This window comes from Camelus ferus, chromosome 29, assembly GCF_009834535.1.
Source record: "Camelus ferus isolate YT-003-E chromosome 29, BCGSAC_Cfer_1.0, whole genome shotgun sequence".
Lineage (NCBI taxonomy): Eukaryota > Metazoa > Chordata > Mammalia > Artiodactyla > Camelidae > Camelus > Camelus ferus.
In genome coordinates, this window is record NC_045724.1 from 26,519,320 (window position 1) to 26,544,810 (window position 25,491).

Consider the following 25,491-nt stretch of genomic DNA (forward strand, 5'->3'; position numbering starts at 1 on the left):
GCCTGGGAGAGAGATGTAGATGAATTCATGTCCACAGTGGAAAAGCAGCTGTTCACAGACACGCCCAGAGTCTCTGAATCCTGATTTTTACTGTTAGGGAAACACTCCTGAGAGAGTTGAAAAATTCTGGTATTTCAATGTCACCATATTTGGATTTTACTATTTTACTAAAGCTTGGCAATTTCCATTTCGTAACCTTTTTCCCCCAGTTCAAATATTATTTGAGAAAGGAAAAACTAACCTATCGGTTCAATAGTTCTAGGTACAGACTTGTTAAATTCACAAAACGATACACATTTGTCCGAGCAGGTCACTGTGCACACAGTGCATGTATATATATACTGTGTGTGCAAGTTACACATAGTAGCTTTACTTCCGGGTGTTTTATTCTCCAGAACTGGGAAGTTTTCCATTCAGCCTGATGACAGCTCTTTGGTAAACTGTGTCTCCCTCTAGTGATACAAATCACTGTTCTTTTAAAAATACAGTAATTCAAACCCTGTAAAAATGAATATTGATAAATACTTGAAACCGAAGAAAGACCAGTAGAGGTGGGATCCTCTGAAAGTGGTATGTTCTTCAGCCCAGAAGGATGCACGTCGTTAGGAAGCGAAGCTGGCGCTCCGTCCCCGAGTCTCCGCGTCTGCTGAGCAGGAGTTTGCAGACTTGTTTTAGTTATGGTTTTGAGGTTCTTTCTGTATGATTATGGCCACTTTAGAAAAGCTGATAGAAAGCAGTCTTCCTGATGTGTGTGGGTTGGTTAAATAAAAGGACGCGGCAAATGACGTGCCAATGGCTCCAGCAGGAAGAGGCAGGCCTGCAGCTACCTAGACCCCGCAGGGTGGAGACCCCGCAGTTTACCCGCGGCTCGCCATGGGGTGTGCTACCCACCGAGGCAAGTTCAGCCCCTCCCTCCCTCTCTCCCTCTCTCCCTCTCTCCAAGCTCTGCGGAGAGCTGCAGGCAGGTGCTGGGGACACGCCGATGAACAAGCCACAGTCACTGCTTCCAATGCCTGGTCACACCAAAACGGGCGTCTCAAAAAGCACTGGAGAAAATTTCGTATATTATTTCTGCATTCAAACATTTTTGTCCAGGGTGTTCATTTAGGGGACCTTTATATTATCCTCGTGGGCTGTATTCAGGTCCTCTAGAGAAACAGAACCCAGAGGAGAAACAGCTTGGTTTTACGGAGTTGGCTGACAGGATTAGGGGCCTGGCAAGTCCCGATCTGCAGGGCAGGGGGCCCCTGGACCCAGGGGGCAGCTGGTGTTGTCACTGGAGTCTGAGGGCTTCTGGAGCAGAACTTCCCTTGTCCACGTCTGGGTTCAAATTTTCCTTTTTCATAAGGACACCAGTCAGACTGGATAGGGGCCCACCCTAATGACCCCATTTTGACTCAATCACCTCTTTAAAGGCCTTGTCTCTAAATGCACTCCAACTCAGAGGTCCCATGGTTTAGGACTTCAACATATGGATTTGGTGGTGAGGGGACAATTTGGCCCATGACATAGCCATAGGAAATACTGTGTTTTAAAAAAAATGATGTCCAGGCCAACCACAGTGACCTCCCCATGCTGATTACAGGGCAGCATAATGCCTGTGCCTGTCCTGGGCCAAGGACTTTGCAGGAACTAATTCAACAAGCTCTTCGGGGTTGGGCGCTATGATTCTGCCCAGTTCGCAGATGTTGAAACTGAGGCACACAGAGGTGAGGGAACTTGCCCTGTGATATCAAGTGGCCGCCCTGCCCTGGGGACTGGGCCCACGCTATGCAGTCCCGGGCAAGACTTCAGCCATCAGGCCATGCCAGGGATCGCCTGACACCTGCCAAAGACATGCTCCTCAAAATATCCTCCAGGGTCCCCGGGCCTCTGTTAAAGTGCAGATTCCTGGGGTCAGAATCCACCTGCCGAACCAAAGTCCATGGGGAGTCAGAGACTGGCGAGGAATCCACATTTTTTTTTTTGTTTTTGTTCCGGGGGGAGGTAATTAGGTTTACTTATTTATTTATTTTAATTTTATTTTAGTTTATTGTTTTTTAACACTATTTTTTTTGTTAGTTTTCTTAGGGGGGAAGTAATTAAGTTTATTTTTACTTAATTATGACTATTTTTTAATGGAGGTGCTGGGGATTGAACCCAGGACCTTGTGCACGCTAAGCACGCAGTCCACCGCTGAGCTACGTCCTCCCCACCAGGAATGTACATTTTTAACAGGAAAGCTCCATGGCCAGGAAAGTTGGAGGATTGCTAGAATTATTCTGTAAAATTTAACTCCGCTTCCCTCGGTCTCTGATTCCAGTGTTGATTGGTTTCGCTGTCTTGTGGGTGGGACATATTTTGGGGGATAACATTCATTTGTTTAACCAACATCCTCCGAGTGACACTGTGAGGTTCTGTGGGTTTATGTGGATAAATCGGGTGTGGAATTTCTCTTCAAAGGCTCTCCCAAATCACGCTGATATTATGAGGTTTTAAAATGTTCTTTCCAATGAGAAATATCTGTACCGTATCCAATTTTTAAAGGTTCTAATTTCCGTAAGTGTGAATGCTTCTCTCATTTCCTATCCAGGGGCGGCTTTATCAATCATGTATTTTAGTTAACTCTCTTAATTTTATGGAGGGAAGGTGAATAACATGCATTATTATCTATAAATAATGGAGACCGTGTTTTTGAGAGAGAATAGTGAAAAAAAATTGTAAGCCAGCTGTGGCTATTATCCCCGCCTTTGCGTGGCTCCTGGGCGTGCGTGGATGTCCTGAAGTGTGCAGGTGCATGCGTCTGTGGTCCAGTGAAAATGCTAAACCTGTCATTAGAACAGTTCTTTTAGAAACACATCACTCTTTTCCTGATGAGTAAAAATAATTTCTCGAGTTCCTAATAGCCTTCCTCCGGAAGTCCGTCTAGAGAGACGCGGCTGCCTTCTGCTCTCCAGTGGCTCCCTTCCTGTCGGGGGCGGTCCTGGGGCACAGGGCGCAGCGGGGGCTGCTGGGTCTTGTGCGCCGTGGGGGGACCCCTTTGGACTCGTCACTAGCGATGCCTTTCCCATGTGACCCATGGCTGAGCCCCCAGGCGGTTCCAGGGTCTGTTCCAGGACCCGGCAGCTCCATGAAAACCTCTCTCCTCCCCCTCCCCTACCTTCCCTCTGCTGCTATGATGAAGTTAAGCCCCTGAGGAGACACCAGCCGACATCCCCGCCTGGGAGCGAGGCTGAGGAGCTGGTGGACCTCTTTACAAGGGTCCAGAGTGATGGCGGGGAGTCGGGGTGGGAAGGTCGGAGACGTGAGCGCTTTCCTGCGTGTCCTGAGCTCCCGCACAGGGGGCGGGCGGGTGGACAGTGGCCGGCAGGTGGCCTGGAGCCGGGCAGCGCGTTCTGTGTCGAGTCAGGCCTCGTTGTTAGGGCTTGCTTGCTCTGGTCGTCTGTGTTTTAGATTTTCTGCTTAATCGAGCCTGGGTCTGAGCCACTCACACCGCTCAGCTCGCTCTGGTCACCTGGCTCGGTGGTGGCAAAGGGCCCAGGACTGTCCCTCTGAAGCGGTCAACAGGTTTTCTCATTGCCGCCCAGGGCAGGGGCAGGCTTTCTGCTAAGCCCCCAGCCTTTAACTCCCTTCAAAGACAGAGGAAACATCCTGAGCTGCTAGCCAGTAAGAAATATAAAGAAAGGGCCTAAGTGTACAATCGTTCCTAGCAGGGCGTCTCCCACCTCAGTCTAACTGTGGATCGATTGTAACTCCAGGTCTCAAATATGTGCTGTATGCGTGCTTGTCATATGTTTAAGATCTTGAATGAAAATCTGAATTCATCACCAGGATGACTGGATTAGTCTTAGAAAAATCTTCATTAACAAGAGATGTTACACAGAAAGGGGGAAAAAACCCCAGCAATTTTGGAAAACTTTAATGCTTTTTTTTTTTTTTGAATAAAAATGACGTAGGCAGCCTCATGGGAGTGGAGGGGCTCTTCCTTGGGAGCCAAAGGCAGGAATTCACAGGATGCAAGAAGGGAAGGTAGAAGCGCAGCCCAGGGTTTTCCAGAGGCCTGCGTGCCTGTCAGGCTCTGCGATCCGGTGTTACTTACGAGGTTCATGTCTTAATTTTCCCTGGAAAATTAAATATTTCCCCGGAAATAGTCCATGAGGTCTATTGTTCGACACATAGAGGGAACATTTATGAGAACTTGGAACGGAGGTAGCGATGAGGCCCCCCGGAGCCCAGCCTCTGCTCTTTCCCTGGCCGCCACCCCTGCCGCTGGTCCGCGCGCTGCTCCTGGACTCCCGCCTCCTTCCCTGCGCTCCTCCGCGTGTCAGGAGACAGCCCTGCCCTCGCTGGGCCTGCCTGCTCTGCGCCAGCTCAGATTCAGCACCGGCTCGACCCCCAGGGAAGCCCTTCCCACCTCCCGGAATGAGGCAGGATCTGCTTGCTTGTCCGTTCACAGCACCTTAAGCTTCTCCTTTCCAAGTTCGCCTCCGTGTCCTCCTTGCCCCATCGGCCGCGGCCACCGGCCGGCTCTCTCCGTGAGTGGGGAGTTCGTCCTTTTCGCCTGTGAGTTACCAGGACCCTCCGCGTGCCTGGGCCGTGGGACCCTCTGTGCAACACTGGTTTACTGATTGATGCCCCACGAAACCCACCCCTTGGGCGCCAGGCTGCCTGTGACTCAGCGCTGCTTTTGAGCAGCCCCAGAAGATCTGCTGGTTCAACGGCAGCTACACGTGCAGTCGGTATTTGGTTCTGGGCTGTTCCAGAAGCGTCCTGAGTGAGCATGGAGCTCACAGGGCGGAAGCCTGAGAGCTGCGTTCTAGGGCCCGCGGGCTCTGTGGGTGTGACTTGGGGCAACTCAGGGTGGATGAGAGGCTGCACAGGCTGGGCTCTGAAGCCCCACAACCTCAGACTTCAGAATCCAACACGCGTGTAGGCTCAGTGAAGCATGTCACACAAGCTAACCCAGCTGCCCCCACCCCACCGCAACAACGCAAAGTGAGAGGCGGGGTCTTCCTCACGGGGGGAGCTGAGGCTCGGGGCGGTGGGGGTGGGGGAGTTACTCCAGGTCCCACGGCGGCAGGTGCAGCACCAGGGGAAGCCGCAGTCAGGCCCCAGGGTCCCGGTCCCATCAGCCGCAGCCGGACGCCTCCCTGGTCGCGGCACCTTGGCTCTTGCATGTTCTGGGGGTCGCACTTCAGCATTTGAGGAAAGGCTCTGCTCCCATAAAAATCTGAAAACTGCCAGCGATGTCCAAGGTCTCCTTGAGCAGCCTCGGTGCAGCGGGTTTGTGTTTCGTGCTCCCGCTCCTGGTCCCGGTCCTGAGGGTGCCCGGTGTCTGTGCCGGACTGTGCGGAGCGCTGAGCTGCAGATCTGACCTGAAGAAGACGGAAGACCGCGGGCCGGACACCCTGGCGTCTAGTTTGGGAGGCCCTCAGTCCTCCGCCTCCCCCCGCCCTGAGGCCAGGTGTGTCTCCCATCGTCCACCACGGGAGGTGGGCCCGGGCTGGGAGATGTCCCGACACGTGTGCGGGCCAGCAGAGTCCCCGGGTGTCCCTCCTGTCTCCTGCTTCTCCAGTGTCGGTCTCCCAACAAACAGCAAGGGGCAGACCGGCCGAGGGCGCCGTAGGTGGTTCTCTCTGACGCAGGCTGCCCTCGGAGAGGACGAGCCTGTCAACCATCGTGTCCCTTGCGAGCTGCGGGGACACCAGCTCTAAGGCCGGCCAGTCCTGCCTTCAATCACCTTCCCTGGATGTGCACACGCGAGCACTAGCCTGGGCGGCCCTGGCCCCCCCAGGGTTGATGGCTTTAGTTGACGACTACAGCTGCATTTTCTGGTTGTTCTGAGGTTTTCCGGATGTTTTAACAACAAAGCTTTTACAATATTGCAGAGCAGCTTGAATTACTTTTTTAAAAATCTGTTGTGCTTTTTAACTATTTTTTAAAAACTTGTTTTTGGGAGGAACAATTAGATTTATTTATTAATTTTTTAAATGGAGGCACTGGGGATGGAACCCAGGACCTTGTGCGTGCTGGGCATCCCTCTGCCACTGAGCTGTACCCTCCTCTTTATTTTTTATTTATTTATTTTTTTGCCGCTTGTGCTTTTAAAAATGTTTGCTTGTGCCTAGAACACCCGCAGGCAACATGCTGAGCGGTGGCCGTGGGGCTGATGGTGAATGGACAAGCATGGGGCTGGGGGTCTCAGTCCCGGTTCTGCCTGCAGGGGGCGCACTGGGAGGGGCAAGCTGGGAGGGGACAACCCCCAGGGAGGCGCCTGGCCCGGCTCTCCGCTCCGATACCATCTTCTTCCTTTTGAAGCTTCCCACTTCCCATCTGTGCCCACCCACTGGTTTCTCAAAGGATAATAATAATGAAAAAAAAAATTGGCGCATGGTCCAGGGGAAAAGAATCAGAAGCTGTGGGCTCTCCGGTCCTGGGCTCAGGCCTGGCCGGTTTCTCGTGCCTCCTCAAAGCTGTGACCCGCTCTGACCGCCGGGGCTGTGCGTCCCGCGACGGCAGGCGCCGGGGGTACGGGCCATGCTCTGTAAGGTGCCAGGAGAGCGTTTTCTTTTTCCTGTCATCTTTGCCAGCGCTGCCTGCCGACTCCAAAAGGCATCCTCTGGAAGCTGATAATTAAAGCTCTGGAATCGCGCACGAGTAATCACTCCCTATTTTGCCTGGGCGCCGTCCTCCAGCGAAAATGACGTCCCTGCCAGTAATTATTAGGTTATCACCTTGTCACACCATTCCTCCTGGGGCCTCAGTTTGAGCGTGAACGTTAGGCCGGCCTTCGCTGTTCAGTCCCCCGGTTCAGGTACATGTAGTGCTCCGGAAGCAGCAGCAAAACCAGCAGCCCCGAGCAGAGCCATTGCTGAGTGGAACACAGCCACACGGCGGTGTTCAGGACAGTCTGAAAAATGAGCCCCTGTGAAATGGCAGGTGTCCCCGTCCACGAGAACCTGGACACAGCCGGGCCTCACCGTGCACTTTGTGGGAGGGTGTCTGCGCCCCGCCACCTGGCCGGAATGCTCCTGCGGGTGAGTCCGTCTTGCCTCAGGTGGGTCACAGCAAGTCCAGCCCCCCCAACCCCAGAGCGCAGGCCCCAAACCACAGCGCCCGGTGACGTACCGCTTTGTCCATGTCCTTTGGAAGTGGGGAGAGGCTTGACAGGCAAACAGCTGGGGTTTGCCTCTGGGCTGACAGGCAGGTCTCTTTATTCTGGCCTTTGTCTCAGTGAGGACAGAGCCAGGGACGGGCTGAGGACAAGCGGGCTCACGGGGCTGCCTGCAGGAGGAAGACCCCATGGGTGTGTCTCCCAAAGACTGTGGCCCCAGTGGGGATTTCTCAGCTTCCTCTGTGAAGCTTATCCAGTCCTCAGAAGTTAGCTCCAGCGGGGAGAAGCCCAGGAAGGCAGACAGGGTGAAGGGGCTCCTTACAGGCGGATGAGCCTTCAGGGCCAAAGGCACCGGATGAAGCGCGTTTCACTGGCCCCAGAGGCGGCCGCTGTAGTCCCCGCGTCTTGGACGCCAGTCACGCCCTCCACCCTCAGTCCCAGTGTGAGGAAGGGTCGTTGCCTGAGCTGTTCCTGACATCTCGAGCAACAATTTGTTTTGTTCTGGATCCATATTTTATCAGGTAAGAGCCCTGTCTTTCCAAATGTGCTCCCAGATCACTTGACTTCACTTAGTGCAAAAAAAAAAAAAAAAAAAAGAATTCAGCAAGGCTTGTGGGGAAAATCTTCCCGAGTGAGGGTTTGCCTGGTGGAAGCTGGACGTGGCGAGCCCGTCTGCGTGACGCAGGCGTGTTTCCCTGGGCGGTTCAGCGACAGCGCTCTGAGATGCTGTGTGCTGTCAGCCGGTGAGGGACGACTAGCACATGGGGGTTTCCAAAACTGGGTCTGCGTACGCTCTGCCCAAACCCGCTCCGTCTGGGAAGCGCACAAGCAGGCTTGCCTCTGGTATGCTTCTTCCCCTGAACTTCTCTTTCGGCCAAAGAGAAACTGCTTCTGTGCCACTCAAAATACCTGCCCTGCCCTGCCACCCAGAAGAGCGGGCAGCAGTGAGCCTCTCTCGGGAATTCATCAACCCGGAGGTGACGGGTGGTGGGATGGGATAGATGAACAGGGGGAGAGTCCTGTCCCCTGTTTTCCCCTGGAAACCAAGAATTGATGTGGATCTAGAAAAAGCAGCTCAGGAGAGAAGATGCTGGTGGGTTTCCTGATAAGCCTTGAGCTCCTTGGGCACGCTGGCTGAGGGTTTCTTGCATTGGTCTTGTTTTGATGACTGAGCATCAAAACTTGCATAAAATTCATCTTTGCCTACTCTGCATAGAACACTGCTGTGGCTCTGGTGGGGTCTCTGAAAGAGAGGGGCCGAGAGAGGTGGCATCCGGGGTGAGTACAGAAACAGAAAAACAACTTCTTTGTAAGAACGTCTTAGAGGTGATCAAAAGGTTTGTGAGGAAATATAATTACCTAGATTTCTCTGGAAAGACCGTGGTGAACAGCAAAGCTGCAAGTAAAAGCAGTGAGAACTGCTGGGACAACGCGGTAGCTGGTGCCACGGGCCCGGGCGCTGTGTTAGGCTCCGGGGAACGTCCAGGAGCATAAAACACAGGGTCCCTGATTCCTGGAGCTTCTAATCTGCCAGGGGAGTTTATCACGTGCCACTTAAGTAACTGATATGTTGAAAAAGCACTGTCCTTGACAGAATCAAAATATAAGGCACGCTTTCCCCTGTTGATGTCAACTTTGTTCAGTGGGACCAATGTCCTCACCCCTTGGTAAAAGCCAGCTGGTCCCCGGCTCTGCTGCTCCTTCTCAGGTGATGCAAACGCCCCTCGGGTCGTCAGAGGCGCCGGAGCAGCCTCGGTTGAGCACGTGGCTTGTCTGGTCCAGGCACCAGTCGCACGTGGGCCTGGACCTAGCTGGACGCCGTCCAGTCTCCTCCTGGGGCCTCTCCACCTGCTGCGGGGCTGGGCTCCTGCTCTGTCACTCCTGCTCCTTCCGCGTCTCACGGAGCCCTGCCACTGTGGTAGCGCCGCGTGCGTGCGCGTGCATGTGCGTGCGTGTGCATGCGTGTGTGTGTGTGTGAGCGTGTGCGTGAGTGTGAGTGTGTGTGCTGGGGGCGTGAGCGGTAAGCGCCCCAGCCCTTTCTCACGTGGCTGGTTGGACTTCCCAGGGCGCTAAGTCTTTGGAAGCTCCGGGCAGCAAGGCCCCTTGTTCTTGCAGTCTCCTTGGTCCCGGCGTGGATGCGTCTCATTGCCCTCGGGTCACCCCTGGACGTGCCTTCCTCAGCCCTGGCTGTCCTGTGGTCCCCCTCCAGCTTCTTCCTGCCCCGGTGCCTCCTCCCTGTAGGGGGCCCGTTGGACAGATGCCTTCTGCAGCCCCGGGGACACGCATCCGGGCCGGGAGCTCTCACTCGTCCTCCACGCACCCAGGCAGGTGTGGTCCTGGCCACCAGCATCCCTACGTGCCAGCTCTGCCCCCAAAGCTGCTTGTGGGCTCCCCCGTGGTCCCAGCCAGGTTCTGGGCGGACCGGTGCGCAGAGGGCTTTCCGGGGCCCGCTCCTACCCCACAAGTGCGGGGGACGTGCCCGAAGCCCCCTCCGCCCAGACCTGTGGTTGGGGGGCAGCGCCCCCAGCCCTAGCCCCGCAGAGCGCGCGCAGGGGTCTGTCCCTGGCCCCCTCGACCCGCTGTCTCTAATCATCTTCTACACAACTGGACCGGGGAGGGCCATGAGCCTAGAGGGGGCTCCCGGGCACGTCCTGCGGCGGAGGGGACGCGGGGGACTGGGGGGCGGTCTGGGCCGTGCAGCACCCGCGGGCGGACTTGCTGCAGTCCCGCCGGCCTCTGGTCCGGGCGCGGTGGCGGCCTCCACCCGGGTGACCTGGACTCAGACCTAAGGAGACGGGCTGGACGCGGTCACCGTGGGCAGGAAACAAAGGAAACCAAACCCCACGGGGTTTAAATAACCTGCCCGGAGGCCTCGGCCCCAGGCCTGGGCACCAGGTTCTGACTTTGCGGCCGGGGGCGAGGGCCGCCTCCTGACAAGCTGGGAGCCCACAGGCGAGAAACTTGGGGCCAGCAGAGAAGCCCCCCGGCCCACCCCGCCCCGCCCCCCCCCCCGGCCCGCCCCGCCCACTGCTCACAACAGGTCCTTGTAGGAGGCGGCGGCCGTGCCACGCGGCGCCGGGGGTGTGACGGCCGCTCGGACATCAGCCCGCTTGTTCGCTCGCCCGCAGTGAAAAGAGTTTTGAAATGAGTTCTGAATAGACAGCATTTTCTTTGTGCGGGTGGTAAATAACCGACAGCAAAGTTAGCAAGTTACAGCGCTTCCGCGCCCTAATTCCATGGAACTTTTCTGTGGGGAGAAGGGCAGGATGTTTTTAACAGAATGTGACCTCCTGGGAACGCTAGAGGTAAGGAGCAAACATCACTGAGATAACCGGGACTTATTTTCCATCTTGGAAAACAGAGCTTCTAACAAAGCTACAAGAGGAGAGAAGGTTTCTGCCACCAACCCCAAACCAGTGCCTCACAGAGTTTCCCGAGGTGCTACGCACGTTGGTTTGGCATTTATTTAGATCTGATGGAAAGTCAGTCACGTGGTTACGATCATTTTCATAGGCACCTTTTTTTTTCCTCCTGTAGAAAGTCATCCCGTTCCTGAATGGGGCAGAGTGGAGACACCCCAAGAGGAGCAGCATAAGAGCGTTTTGGAATATATCCCGGAAGAGAGATCTTTCCACGCATCTGTAGAGATTCTCCAGGTAAAGGTAAGAAAAAACAATGTTGTAAAAAAGTAGATTCAGGTTACTTCATGGGTTGAACTTTGGGAATAAAACACAAAGCACTGAAGCAGAATGGATGGGGGGGGGGTGGGCAGCGAGAAGAGTCCAGCTTCTGCCCCTCCCTCTCGCGGGGATGGGTGTGGGCAAATGGCTCTGGTCCACTGTGACCGTGGGAGTTTCCAGGGCCGGTCGGAGAGCCTCAGAGCACACGTGCACGGGGTGCCGGGACTTGAGGGGTTGTGCTCCGCAGGCACGTCTCCCACTAAAACATCCATGTGTTTAACGCTGCAATTGTTACTCGTACAGTATGGAATTTCTTTTGGGTTTATATTTGCACTGGGACTGACTCATTTTCTATTTAGGATTCTTAAAAAATCACTTTTATGGTGCTCAGATGAGAAGTGCATCTGTTGCTTACCCATAATAAGCATCAAACATGAAGACACGTTGCTTGCTGGAGCCGTTACTTTGTTGCTATGTGAGACCTGCGCTATTCGCACTCTGTAGGTTTCCTTTCCTGAGTTCAGGTGCCAAGGAATCAAAATTTATGGGTCTTCCCCTGAGTGATAAAATCTTTAAAAAAAATTTCCCAGCTAATTTTGGTCCCTAGAAGTGAACACCATTTAGAACTCTGGCGTGAGTGCTTTGAACGAAATTCAAAAGGATAAAGATTGCATGGGTCAGTTCATGGTACTTGGACTCCTGGATGAGTTTCTGAAGCAAAGCATGGGTAACACTGTTACTTGTTGACGGGTTATATACACCTAACTTTAGCACTGTAACAAGATGGTCTTTGCAGCAGGCTTAGAGGTCAAGCCCTTGGTTCTAAGGTCAGTTTTTGTCAGTTTTCTGTCTCATGATTGTGGGTAAAGTAAAGCAGTTGTAACTCAAGTAGAAATTATGATTGCAGGCGTTCTGACTTGGGTCAAGCTTCTGATTTTCGAGCAATTGGTGAGATACATTTGCTGTATGCACCTTGGAGCCTTGATCTTTCTAACTGTTTCAGATAAACTGCTGTCAGATTACTTGGAATGGCCCCCTGTTAGGTCAACTTTAGAGTGAGTAACGCAAAAGAGGTGATTCTCCTGTAAGTCATGGTGGCGCAGTTGAGATAAAAAAATGATGACATTCCTCATAAAGCCATCCTTAATTAAGTAAGTTCAGAGCAACCTATTGTTTTCATTACCAACTTGATAACTTTTTTTTTTTTTAGATGAAATAGTGTCCTTAGTTTGCTGTTAGCATGCCTCTTGTGATTGTGTAAGTTCTCTGGGGAAAAGTTTTACCTCCAACCTGTGATAGAAATTAAACTCAAAGATCCTGAACTTAAACAAAATTTACCTGAATTAGTTCTTTAAACATTTTAAATTAAAATACAGCTTTATACATCACCGCATCAGAAACAGGGCCCCTTAAGCGGCGCACTGATGAACTCGGGTGGAGATGCGGGTGGTACCGGCTTGCGTCCTGAAACCATTTGCAGGAGGCCGCCAGCAGAGGGCAGCGCAGAGCAGCGAACCCAGAAGCGTTTCCCAGCAGCTGCCTGCAAACCTGAAGTGAGAATGTCTGTATGAAGGTAGCACTTTTTGGACAGCAGCCTCCACCGAACTCACACACCTCTAAATAAAATGCCAAAAGGCCCCAGCACCTTAATCTCTAAATAACTCACATGGAGGTGTTGGGGTGTGAGGACAAAACTTGATTTCCTCGTCAGAGGTGTCTGCACTGTGATCTCACTGTGATGTGTTTTGTGACAAAAGGCTCTGTGAATGCAGATACCAGCAGTATGCACATGTTTTCATTATAAAGCTACTCAGAGTGATTTTTCTGTTGAAAAACATTGAAAAAAATCATAATTCAGATTCATGGAACAGCCCCTACCAAACTCAGCTTTTGAAGGAAAATGCAGCTTTAGAAAGGTTTCCATTAACTCCACGTCCTGGATGTAAATGATCGCACACTGTTTTACTTGTTAAATTTTTTTCTCATCAAAATTACTACAGCAAACATTTTATGTTCTAAAAAAAAAAAAACCCATATGTAATAATAGTCAACACTTGACGTACGTTTTGGAGGGAATAAGATGAACCAGATTGGAACAGAGACCCAGAGAATCCGGAGGGACAACTGTATGTCCTGTTTCCTCAGAGGTCACGATAAACGCCGTGTTTTGTGGTCAGGGCACACGTGTTCAGGGATTCCAAACGCCCTTGTGCTGAATTTCCTCCTGTAGTCTGAAAGTCGGCATTGAAGACGGTCGTTCCTACCGGCTAATTAGGACCCGAAAGTTCACGAGCGTAGCAACTCGGAGAGACTCCCGCAAGCCAGGTGTCCCGCTCGTGCCGTCAGGTCTCTTGGGTTTGCCTATAAGTGACTCGGGCTCATGTTGACTTCAGATATTTGACGTACCAGGTACTGTTGTCCTCAAAGGTTTCCCGGGCAACCGCAGCCGTTCATCTGGTCCCAGTCAAAGTGCCTTTGAACTCCCTTACACTTCGCTTCCCGGTGTGAGTCATGAGCGTAGCAGGAGGGGCACCACAGACTCCGTGCAAGGGGCTGGTGTGAGTGGTCCGGGGAAGGGGTGGGTGGATTTCACACGGAGCCATCCCCCTGGGTGTTAGGCCTTCAGCCGCTGCTGCAGGCTCATGTCGTGAAGCTCTTGTTTTAATTCGGGGGGTGGGTGGGCCACAGTCACTGCCCAGTGTCCTGGGAGGTCCTTCTCTTTGCCTCACGGCCCCCGGGCAGACTCCTGAGAGTGAACCCCTAGTCTCTCACCCCACGCCCCCCCGCCCCCCGCAGGACACCTTCAGGGGCAGATTGCCGGCCCCCGGAAGCCACCACTGCTGGTCTGAGTGGCATCTCGGGACCCTGATGGCTCTCATAACCACTGACTCAGACCCACTGTGAAGCCACGAGGAGAGAGCCTTGTTCCACTGTGCTACTTCCACCCCAGAATCGTTCCTGAAGAGCAGAGGGGAGGGGAGAAATGGGAGCCACTGACCCTGTGGTCAGGGAAGCCTCCTCTGCTGCAAGTTGGTCACAGTCTGTGTTTTGTTTCAAGTGAAACATTTCACCTCATCTGGGCAGACAGTGCAGTTAGAATTCTTTTCTCTTTTTTTTCTTTACCCTGGCTCTGGTCCTCACCACGGATTGAAGAGTGCCTGGGTTGATTGACAAATGTGGCAATGGGACATACAGCCTGCGGATCGCACCAGCGGAACTCTCTAAATGGGAGCAGATTGCTGTCCGAGTGGGGGCTTCTGCCACCGTCTCCCTATTGGCTCCACATTGCACTCAAAGTCTAGAGAGCCGGGCAATTAATCATCTGTCGTCCAGACCCGGCCATGAGGGCGGAGCGCCCACCCCTCCCCTCCCCCTCCCTCCCCATGTTTGTTATATGTTGTCTGATACACTCACTGGGATGTGAGCATCCCATTAAAATGTGTCTTAAGTAAGAAAATTTTTAAAAAATCTAAAGGGCCTAGAAGAAATTTTGATGAGGATGTGTGTCTGTAATAGGCATGCACAGAATAGGAAAGTGTATGTATTTAGTAACGTTCATAGTTGCTTTAGCTACCAGTCCCTCTACCAGCTACAGTTCCCGCTGTGATTGTCACTCTGCATAATCCTTGGCTTGTCAAAATTAACGGCGATAAATGTAATTTTATAGTAGGACATGTAGCTCTCAGGGTGTGAAATAATAGTAATCAATTTGAATAAATATTTGCTATTTGTTTTCAGAAAAGTTTAAATCCTCAGCAGAGAACGCTGACCAAAATAGGAATAGAGCAGAATCAATGAAACAGGTGGTATGAGTCATATCGCTGGCTTTTAATTAAAGGATGCTGTGGCTCCTGGCGCGGACCGGACGGCGCACAGGCAGTTTTAGAATTTCTTAAGCTGAAATCCAGCTGGAGAGTTCTTAATCAGGATGGACTTCTTTTGATAATTTGGAGTCTCTGCTGTTGATGAGCGTTGGTGATAAAGGTTTGATACGTAAATTGCGGTTTAAAAAATTCAAAGAGGCAGGCGAATCCTGGACACTTACTCCAGAGCCGGAGGGTTTTGTGCAAAGCTAGTATGTGTAATAGAGAGTCGGCTCGCACTGTGCGGCTTTGTCTTAGTGTTTCAATAACCGAATGAATATTCTGAATTAATAAGCATGGTGTTTGTACAAGCCAGAGACTAGCCTAAGCTCTGCATTCACTGATGGGAAACTTGAGCAAACGTTCCCCTCCATCCGTGTGTTCAAGGGGCATAAGCACAGTTATGGTTCTGAGGCCGTAACGTAGCACCTGGTTAAAACAGTGCCCGGCTCTGGAACAGGCGACTTAAAGCTAAGGGTGGCAAGTTGCTTGGAAGATGCTAAAGGACTGGTTTTTTTTTTTTTTAATATATGTATATTTAGATACCATCTTTTTATAGAAAAGTGTCTGAGCCTTAAAATATATCCATAGGATTGAGTTTGTTCTGTTTTTAACTAGCGGTTTGGTTAAACATTAAACATAAGTTGATATTCTTATCTTGATAGAAAATAGAGGTAGAAATATAAAAGGATGAGTTGGCGTTAAGGTTCTCAAAATGCTTAGAGGGACAGCGTGGGGAAGAATGGGCGTCGTTTGCCGTCTCTTCCTAGGTCTCGTCTGCTGACCTGGTGCAGGAGAACGGGGTGCCCAGTTGCAGGAGTCACTCCCTGTTCCGCCTTCCCTTCCTCCGCCCCTCGGCATCCCTCGCGTCACCTGCTCAGTGTCTGTTCGATGTTCGGCTGCGGTGAAACCAGAGAGGCAACCCGCGGGCTGCTCGCTGCCTGGGCGGCAAACGCCTCAGTGCCTTCCAGTTCTCCCGGGGCCGCCAGCCGTTCTTTCCGCAACGCCCCGCGCCCTGTCCTGCGTCGGGCGTGCGTCTCGTCTCGGTGTGTCACTTCATCTCATTCTCTCAAGAGCCCTTGAAGGTTGTCATTACCATCTGCGTTGTACAAGCGATGGGACCGAGGCTCTTAGAGAAGGAAGGAAAATTTTCGAGACCATAAAACTACTGAGGGGCTGGAACTGGGTTTGAACCCCAGGGCACCACTGTCCTCTCGACGGCCGTGGACACAGACCTGTGCCTAAGGAAGCTGTGCTGCCCTGCTGACATTTCCAGCCTTCTTACTTTGAAATAACTTCAAACTCAGAAAAAGTTGTAAGTATAAAGACTTCCTGTATACCGTTCACCAGGATTCCCCAGTTGTGAACGTTTTACCAAATCTGCCTCCTCTCTTCCTGTATTTCTGCGTACGTGGCCACACACACACTTACGTATTATTTTTTTCATGAAACGTTCGATAAGATCTAGACATGACTCCCCTCGCTTCCTGCTGACCACCGTAACGTGTATTCCAAAACATGGGGACGTATCTGACCTTCCTGCAACGCAAGGTCAAAGTCAGGCAGCTAACAGCGATCCAGTCTACACGCTTTGTTCAAAATATGCCAGTTGTCCCAACAATGTCCATTACAGCAAAAAAAAAAAAAAAAAAATTTGTGCAGGATCCACCCAGGGTTATGCATCGTGTTAAACTGTCCTGTGTCCTTGGTTTCTTTTCATCAGGAACACTCTCAGTCCTTCTCTCCCATGACCCTGCCATGTTTGAAGAGCAGAGGCCAGTTACTGGGTAAAACATGCTCGGTTTGGGTTTGTGTGACGCCTCCTCATGATTTGATTCAAGACGTCCGTTTGGCAGGAAGACTGCGGGAGGGACACCGTGTTCTCCTCCGTGTGTTGTGTCAGGAGGCCTGGGGGCTGATTGGCCTCCTTACTGGTTTGTCCGATTGGGCAAGGAGTTCTTCACAGCAAGGTTACCGTTTTTCCTTTTTTAAGTATTAATACCTCCTGGGAGGTGCCTTGAGACTATGTGAAGATTCTGTTTTGTGTCTGATTTTTTTTAAGTTGAAGTGTTGCTGATTTACAGCGTTGTGTTAGTTTCTTGTGCACAGCACAGTGATTCAGCTATACATGCATGTATATGTATACATATATATGTTCTTTTCCATTATAAGCTATTACAAGGTATTGAATATAGTTCCCTGTGCTGTACAGTAGGACCCCATTGTGTATCTATGTTATGTATAGTAGTTTGTATCAGCAAATCCCAAACTCACAAGTTATCCCTCTCTCCCACTTTCCCCTTTGGTAACCGTAACTTTGTTTTCTACTGTCTGTGAGTCTGTTTCTGTTTTGTAGGTAAGTTCATTAGTCTCTTCTTTTTTTTTTTTTTGTATTAGATTCCACATCTGAGTGACATCATATGGTGTTTTTCTTTCTCTTTCTGGCTTACTTCACTTAGAATGAAGATCTCCAGGTCCATCCATGTTGCTGCACATGGGGTTACTTCATTCTTTTTTATGGCTGAGTAGTATTCCATTTGTGTATATACACTACATCTTCTTTATCCTGTCATCCGTCAATGGACATTTGGGTTGTTTCCATGTCTAGGCTGTTGTAAATAGTGCTGTTACATGATCCAGGATTTTTAGATGTGGAATCCTAGCCCACCAGCCGCACACGCCCAACCTCAGGACAGCTCCTTCCACCCGCTCCTGATGCTGCTGCAATAGGACATAACTGGCTGTGAAACCTCCGAGGAGCAGGGGGCGGGTGTCAGGGACGGCATGGTGCACGTAAGTCCAGGGGAGTCTGTCCAGACCATCTTAGAAAGACAAAATTTTCATCCTGACAAAATTGCACAGGTTACATTAGCATAAATGAAAGGAAATGCTGTGACAGCCAAGCAAAGCATCACAGAAACGAGAAGAAGAGAGCAAGGAGGGCAGGCAGGAGGGCCAGGGGAGGGGAGCGGATGGCTGGTGACGTGCAGGAGACGCTGTGTTCCTGAAACCTGCTCTGGAGGTTTCCAGGCCAGGATGGCCGGTTGCACACATACATCTATTCTTGTGCCCTCCAGCGTCTCCCCAGAAACAATGAAGAGAATTTAAAAAATTTTGGAAGCTAGGATAAAGTTTGATGAGAGGTACATGGCGGAACAGGTTTCACCCAAAGGTCAATCCTACACCTGCAGGTGAAGCATCGAACCTGAAATGGAAAGGAATATGTGTGCGTCCATGTATGACTGAGACACTGTGTGCACCTGTGTGCCTCCATGTATGACCGAGACCATGTGTGTGCACATGTGTGCGTCCACGTATGACCGAGACACTGTGCTGTGCACCAGAAATTGACACAGCATTGTCAACTGACTCGACTTCAATAGAAAATAAATAAATAAAATAACGGGGGAGCTAATGTAAGGACAAAATCCGCTAGGGGACTCAGGGCCTGGGAGCCCTTGGTGACGTTACAGGTGGAGCGCGAAGGGGCAGCAGGAATAGGGGTCTGTTTGATAGCAAGTCCGCATCAGCAGGGTTTTCCCTGCTTCATGCTGTGCAGCCCGAGACACGGGTTCACTTCCCAGAGTCAGTAACACAGGGGTGCTCTGTCCTGCAGGGCCCGGGGCGCCCGAGCTGACACACCTGAGGTCAGCAGGTCAGCTGAACACGCGCCTCTGGAGGCCGAGGCTCCATGCCCACCGTCTCCCCTCACCTCGCTCCCACCACACCCGCAGCCAGGCCTTTGACATCTGGGAAAACAGCAGGAAAAATGTCCCTGGGACTGGGACCGGCCAGGGAGGAGAGATGCTGAAGATTCTGGCACAGGAGGACGGGCCGCCCGCACAGCCCGCGGTTAACGAGCCCCACGCCCTCGCTCTTCACGACCTGGGAGGACCGGAGACCCGGGAGCCTCCCGGCCAACCGGCTGACGGAGCAGCACCCCGGGGGAAATGGAAATAATAAAGAGGATGAAAAGTGTAACAACAGGCTGTTATTAATATTTCCAAAGACATACAATTGTGAAAAGACATTTAGAGAACAAAAGAACTGCTGGAAATTGAGGAAGTCACTATAGCAAGATACGAGTGCTCACCCGAGGGGCAGTGAGAAGGGCCATCGGCGTGATGGAGACGATGGCCTCCATCAGTTTCGGTTAAACTACCTCATTTTTTTCAAGTTTTGCAAAATCACACCTGCTGATGCTGTCAGGATCCTTCCCGGGTCTGGAGGGGCCTCGGGCCGCTCCGTAAATGCATCTCTGATAGTAGCTGGCGATCACGGCTGACTGAGGTGTGGGCGCCCCCTGAGCACGTCACCTCCGGGACCTTGTCTGGCCCGCTCGCCTCCGGGGGAGCCCCTGTCGTCCACGTCGTCCGGTCCGCGCAGGTCGTGCGGGCGGGCAGGTGGCTGGACCAGCGTCTCAGCGCTGTGAGTGGTGTACGGAGTCCGTGCTCCCGGCTGCTGTTCTGTTTTGCTTCTCCAGGAAAACAAAAAGTTGGATAATTGGAGAAACCCGCTGTAGCTCCTGAATTTCTCAACTGAAGGAGCAGCCGTAGCGGCAGGCCTGCTCTGACCACTCACACCGGGAAAAATCATGGTGGCGTTATCCTGGCGGAGGGGGTGGGACTGTGCTGGGTGAGTGGGGCGGAAGGGGGTCATCTTAAATCCGAGGTGGACTTTCCAGAGTTAATCAACGAAACTGAAATCAACTCAGTGTTTTAAAGTGCGGAGGTGAAAACAAGAATTAACTAGAAGAAGGGAAGGTTGCAGAATCGAAGGGAGGGCAACACTGAACACGAGGGTAGTTTTTAAATGAAACTCTCCCTGACTTCCTAGATTGTGTGTGTGTGTAATTTTGATACAAATACAGATAATTTCGATTTTTTGAATAAAATTAAACAACGTAGGCCATTATTAAACGAAACAAGATACTCATCAAGCTGATGAACAAACACACATAGTTAATTTGGTGGAAATAGAGGGTGGTGTTAAGGAAACAAATTGGCGATCTAACAATGCCACCGCAGAGCTGGTCCACGCACGGGGACAGTCAAGAGGAGAGCGCAGTTTTCTTGAAAACCAAGTGGGTGATGGAGGCGGTATCTGGAACAATTCCTTGGAATGCAGAGGAGAAGGAAGACTTAGCCAAATAAAATAAAAAGGGAGGACTGGCAACGCTGATGCCAAACTGGAATACTGCAACGTGCGAAATAGGGGAAAACTTCCCTGCAGCAGAGAGAGGGTGAAGAGGAGGAGAAGTCAAGCCGTGCTGGTCTCAGACGGCTCTCTCCTCAGCACGGCCCAGGGGAAAGGCAACGACGGGAGCTCTGAGGGAAGGCAGGACTCGAGACTTTAACACCCAGCCAAGCTGCTGTTCATACAAGACACATAACAGACCTGTTTAAAGTTCCATGAACTAGGGAAATCAGTGCCTTTGGGCTGTTTCTGGAGAGCACACTTGGTGGTAAAGGTCAGCCACTCAAGCTGGAGTGAAGGGACGGCGGGTGAACATCCCGCCCCTCTAGGAAGGATGGAGGTGGACCCGCCGTGGAGACGTGTGCAGAATAAAACGGAGGTGCTTTCAACTTGGGTCGACATAGGGCTATTATTTATAAGAAGGGAGAGTTTCCAAGGAGGAGAGAAGAAGAGAAGGAAGATGAGGGAGAGGTTCCTTCATCCCTCACACAAGGGGATAATAGTGATCGAGACAGATAACTCAGTGTGAGTTTCCTGATGGCCAGACTGTTATCAAACGACTGTGCTATTTAAAGGTATACAGTAACCACCGGGGAAAAAGGGATAGATTAGGACTTGGGACTAACAGACACACACTGCTGTACATAAAACAGATGAACAACAAGGACCTACTGTGTGTACAGCACAGGGAACTGTAGTCAGTATCTTGTCATAACATGTAACGGAAAAGAATCTGAAAGTATTTATGTCTCTGTGTGTGTCTAAGTGAATCGCTTTGCTGTACACCTGAAACTAACATTGTAAACTGACTACACGTCAATAAAAAATAAGAATTAAGAAAGTAAAGAAAGTAACCACCAGAAGAACTGAATCGGAGGTTACACTGGAAACCGTTTCCATCTGTGACTGTGGTTTCTGCCAGGATGGAAAGCCGGTGCCCTCCTCCCCAGCATCCCTGTCCTGCAGTCAATTTTACTAGACGTCTGAGTTGCGCAGAGAGCTGGCCTTGGGAGGGGACATTAAGTGGGGTTTGGGGGCCCACGGGAGGGTTGATCGTCTGCTCAGAGCTTTGCCCACCCAGAGTCAGCTCCACGGCAGATTGTTCCCGTCTCATCAAGCCTGCTAATTCCGCGTCAGAATGGTTTCTTCCACAACAAGGCAATATCCCCTCTGTGTTTAAACTCTGAAAAGGCGTCTCTCTGGCTAACCTCCTGTCACATGGTCTCCTTTCCAGGCAGAGTGAACCCCTCATCCCTGCCAGCACCTTCTCTCACCTTTATGCCACCATCATCCCATGACCCTCTGTTCACCACCTCCATCACCACCATCCACTTCACCACCACCAGCCAGTTCACCAGCACCAGCCAGTTCACCACCACCAGCCACTTCATCACCGCCCCTTCACCACCTCCGCCGCCCACTTTGCCACCTCCACTACCATCACCTGCTTGATCACCTCCACCTCCGTCCCCACCACCCTCTTTATGACCTCTAGGGCCACCACTGCCACCCCCACAGGCATCAGCTGCTATTTACTGAAACTGCTCCTTGCTAGGTCCTGTGCTAAATTCTTCACATATGTATTCTTCACTCCTAAGGTAAACCCTCTGAGAAAGATATTCTTAATTTAATGGTACCCTTAACACGAAGCACAGAGCTTGCCCCTTACAAGATCTTCAATAATTCTGTGCCAAGTTTTTTTCATTTTGCAGGTGAGGACTCAAGGCTCAGAGAGGCTAATTAATATCCTGAGTTAATCAGCTAGTCTCTGGTGGATCCAGAATTCAAAATGACACGTGGCCTGCTGCCCCCCGCCCGCCCCCTAAACCCTCCAAACTCCCTTCCTTTGCTCCGCCTCTCCCTCTCTGGGCTGCCCTCCCTCCTCCTTTCTGCCAGTAAAATTCCCGCCCAGTCCTTCGCGTTCTTCCAGCCAGAGTCCATTTTCTGCTTCTTCCCCAGGGCTTTTCAGGTTCAGCTGTGGGAAGTGGCTCCCCTCCCGCCACGCTCTCATGGCCACGTTACAGCCCTCTGTCAGCCCTGCGAACGTCTGCGCTGTGCTCACCCGTGCCTGTGCTGGGTGTGCGGCCCGGAGATACGCATTCTCGGTTTTAAGAACGCAGCCGTGAACTCAGGCTCTGAGTGGGGGTTTTGGCCGCAGGACGGGGCCCTGACACCTGCTGGGGGAGCGACCGCAGCAGCGGCCAGCTGGCCCGGGGAGGACACCAAAGACAAACTCTGCTATGTTCACCAGAGGCAGAAGGCTGGTCCTGGGTACACACACATCTTTGATAAATAAACCTGTTGTATTCATGGTGAACCAGAGAGACGAAGACGCAGCAGGTGCTGAAGATGAACAGAGCGTCGTTAGCCTGTGTGTGCCCTGCAAGCTGGTCCCGGGTCTCGCTCCTTCCCGCCTGCCCAGGGCCCCTGCCTGCCCGTCAGGTTTACCTTTCAGTGCCGTCTGCACCTGTGGCCTTTGGACCTGGTGTTTATGACAGATGGCCCGGGCCTGCTTGCGCCGTGGCGGGCCCCGCTCCTCCTGGGCTGCTCGGCGCCCTGGGCACGCGGGTCTGCGTCCACGCCCAGCCGCTGCCCGCGGGGTCCGGCGCTCCCGAGGCCCCCTTGTGGCTGCCATTCCTCAGAATCTAGTGCTTGATGGCAGACAAAACAACGAGGGCGGGGACTGTCCCTGCAGACGTCAGAATTGGACGTTTCCAATTCTGTTTCCCCCCTTTCTCAGTCTCTCTGTATAGCTGCTTTTCAGAGCGATTTCTTGGTTATTTTCGTTGTCCCTGTAACGAAGGTCTGAATGCGCCCGGGGAACTGACATACGTCTTTGTTTTCTTGAAAGATGGACCGACATGCCTGTGAGCGGTGCACTCCGGGCTTTCTTAGGGAGACTCACCTGCCGGCTTCTTCACCTTCCTCCTGAATGGCTGAGGGTCAGAGTGTAGCCCAGCGCAGAGCAGGTGTCCACCTAGGGACAAGGAAGGGTCCTGAAAGAGGGCGTCTTACCTGGAGAAATGGACCTGTTGCCAGAGTCCAGATAACGTCCCCGCCTGCACCCTGACTTCCCTGCAAAGCGTCCTGCTTGCAGGCGGAAAGGGGCCCACTGTTACAACGTCAGTTACTTTGCTCCCTCAAACGGCACACTTGTCTTCCAGCACCTGTCTCTAGACAACCAGGAGAGAACACTATTTGGACAAGAGAGGACAGCATGGGAGACGTCTGTCTGTATGTCACCAGGCGCCAGGGAGGCCTGGGCAGAGCCCGCCGCCTCCTCGCCCCGTGTGCGCACAGGAACAGGAGGCCGGGCTCTCTGGGTCCCCGTTGTCCAGTTCCTAGATGCCCAGCGCAGAGCTTCTCCTCTCCCCCCACTCCGCGCCTGCCGAGGAAGCAGGTAGTGTGTGTAGAGCTCACAGGTCTCAGAGCCTCTAGGGAGGACCCTGGCAGAGACGGGCTTTGTAGGGATGTGACGTTCGCTCCTGCGTCCTCACTTCCCCTTCCCAGGCGTCACTCCCGCCCATCATTCACAGGACCTTACCTGGCCCATGTGTGGAATGTGTTACCACCTGTCCCAAAAAGCACCAAGCTCCTGCACACGTGCTGTGACGGCGTTCCTGGGCCCCCAGTCCCTGTTTCCTTTCCACGCACCGCCCACACGCCCCAGGCCTTGCTGCTCCCGCCTTTAGCTTCCAGGGGTTCCTGTTCCTCCCCAGTCACCCTGGGGCTGTGCTGTCTTCACAGTCTGGCCCCCCTCCCGTTTCCTCTCACCGTCCAGCTCTGGGGTCTCACCCCATCTTCCAGCACCATGGGACTTGCAGAAACAGCAGTCTTTTAGGGGAAGGAATCCAAAATAAAGCAGAGACAAACAGACACCTTAAGAGAAGTATGACTTCCCGTGGCCCAGGGCACTAACGATGGTGATTTTGAATTTAGTGTAACCCAGACCCAGAGGAATGCCTGGGAGGACAAGCATCTTGGTACCAGATCGACAGGCTAGCATTAGGATCCTTTTACCTAAACAAAGACCCCATCAGAAGTGTCACTTGAACGCTCAGGGACACAGAAGAGAAAGGAAGGGTGCCGAGCACGCCTGGGCGGAGAGGTCTCGCAGACTCTCAGTTTCCATTATACCTGCCGTTGGTTGCGTTTGCACAATCTCTGGGCTTTCTCAGTTTAAAGATAGAAGGCAAAGCAGTAAGAGGAGAAAGGAGAGAGAGAGGAAATGAGGAAGGGAGGGGGGAGGAAGGAGGGGGAAAGGAAGTCACCTGTGCACCAGTGTAACTGCTCGTGGGGTGGTGACAGGCTTCGGGGGATCCTTTTGTTTTTATTGGATGCACGTTCCCAGATGCTTCCATTTAGAGAAAGTCATTTGCATTACGCTGGTTGGATGACGCAAACATTTGTCTTCTATAGCTTTCTCTGAATCCGAGGAGCAGAGAAGACACAGGACGGTAGGAGCCCAGGTTGTCACCTGGGAGCACCGTGATTGTCTTCTGGTCTTTAAACTGGTCGGTCGACCGGGGCAGTTGAACACACGTTACACGTAACTGTTGTTTCTTGGTTTCAGACTTTTTCCCGCTAACGCTGTGTGACGCAAATTCTACCACGGCCTTGAGCAGGCTTTATAAAAGTGACTTTCAAAACCTGCAGGACATTTTCTTCTGCTTCTACTTAACCAGCCCCCTCCTGTTGAGTGGACATTTCCGTTGCCTGTAGATTTTGTGTGATAAGGAAGGCGGTTGGTGTTTCTGCATCTTTCTGTGTCTTTTGGATTTTTCCTCCACGATCAAGTCCCAGGCGTGGAATTACTGGGTCAGAGGGTGTGCTGCTGAGGCCCGTGGCCTCAGAGGAGGTGCTGACCGAGGGCCTCTCCCAGGGCAGGGCTGAGAGCGCGACAGCTTCTCCTGACTTCAGTGAGGGAGTCTCCACTGCAGCCCCCTGGACAGGGCCCTGCGGCCCCTCCCGGGACACGTCCGGCTGCGGGACGGTGACCCCTTCGCTGGAACGAGTGCAAAGAGTGACTGCCTTGCTGTCCGAGCTTCTGGGAGGTGGGCCTTTACACAGAAACTAGAAGACACCCCGCTCTCTCCACTTGTTTGCTGGGGAGGTTGGTGAGGGGTCCGGGGAGCAGGAGAAGCCTGGCAGAGGGGGACCCCGAGACTGCATCTTAGACCTCCATACTTTGCAGTGCAGCCCCGCCCCTTCTCGGGCAGCTGTGTCGGGTGGCGGTCAGCACGCGCTCTTCCACCGTGATGAGACTTTAGAAGGAACCACTGCATCGCTGACAGCTTCTACATGCATTTTAATTGTCTTTGCAGTTTAACCTGGCCAGTTGGCAACCTAGATGCGAATTACCCTATGGCTCACCTTTCTTTTTTTAAACTGAAGTCTAGTTGATTGGCGATACTGCATTTGCCTCTGGTTACAACATAGAGGTTCAATAATTTTATGGATGACGCTCCATCTAAAGTTGTAAAATGCTGGTTGTATTCCCTGTGCCATACAGAATACCCCCGCAGCTCATTCACTGCGCGCATGGCAGTTGTACGTCTTAACCCCTTATCGCTGTCTCACCCCACCGGTAACCGCTAGTTTGTTTTCTGTGTCTGTGAGTCCATTCTGTTTTGCTACATTCATTCATTTGTTTTATTTT

General features: G+C 52.2%; 1 long non-coding RNA gene across 1 annotated transcript; it reads right to left on the minus strand.

Annotated features, from left to right (window-relative positions):
• Window positions 1-1,271: 1,271 nt before the first annotated feature.
• Window positions 1,272-25,491, minus strand: LOC116660493. Its single transcript, XR_004316043.1, has 3 exons — window positions 24,408-25,491; window positions 15,866-15,877; window positions 1,272-1,283 (listed from the first exon to the last, which is right to left on the minus strand). It is a non-coding gene; the product is annotated as an uncharacterized LOC116660493 (long non-coding RNA).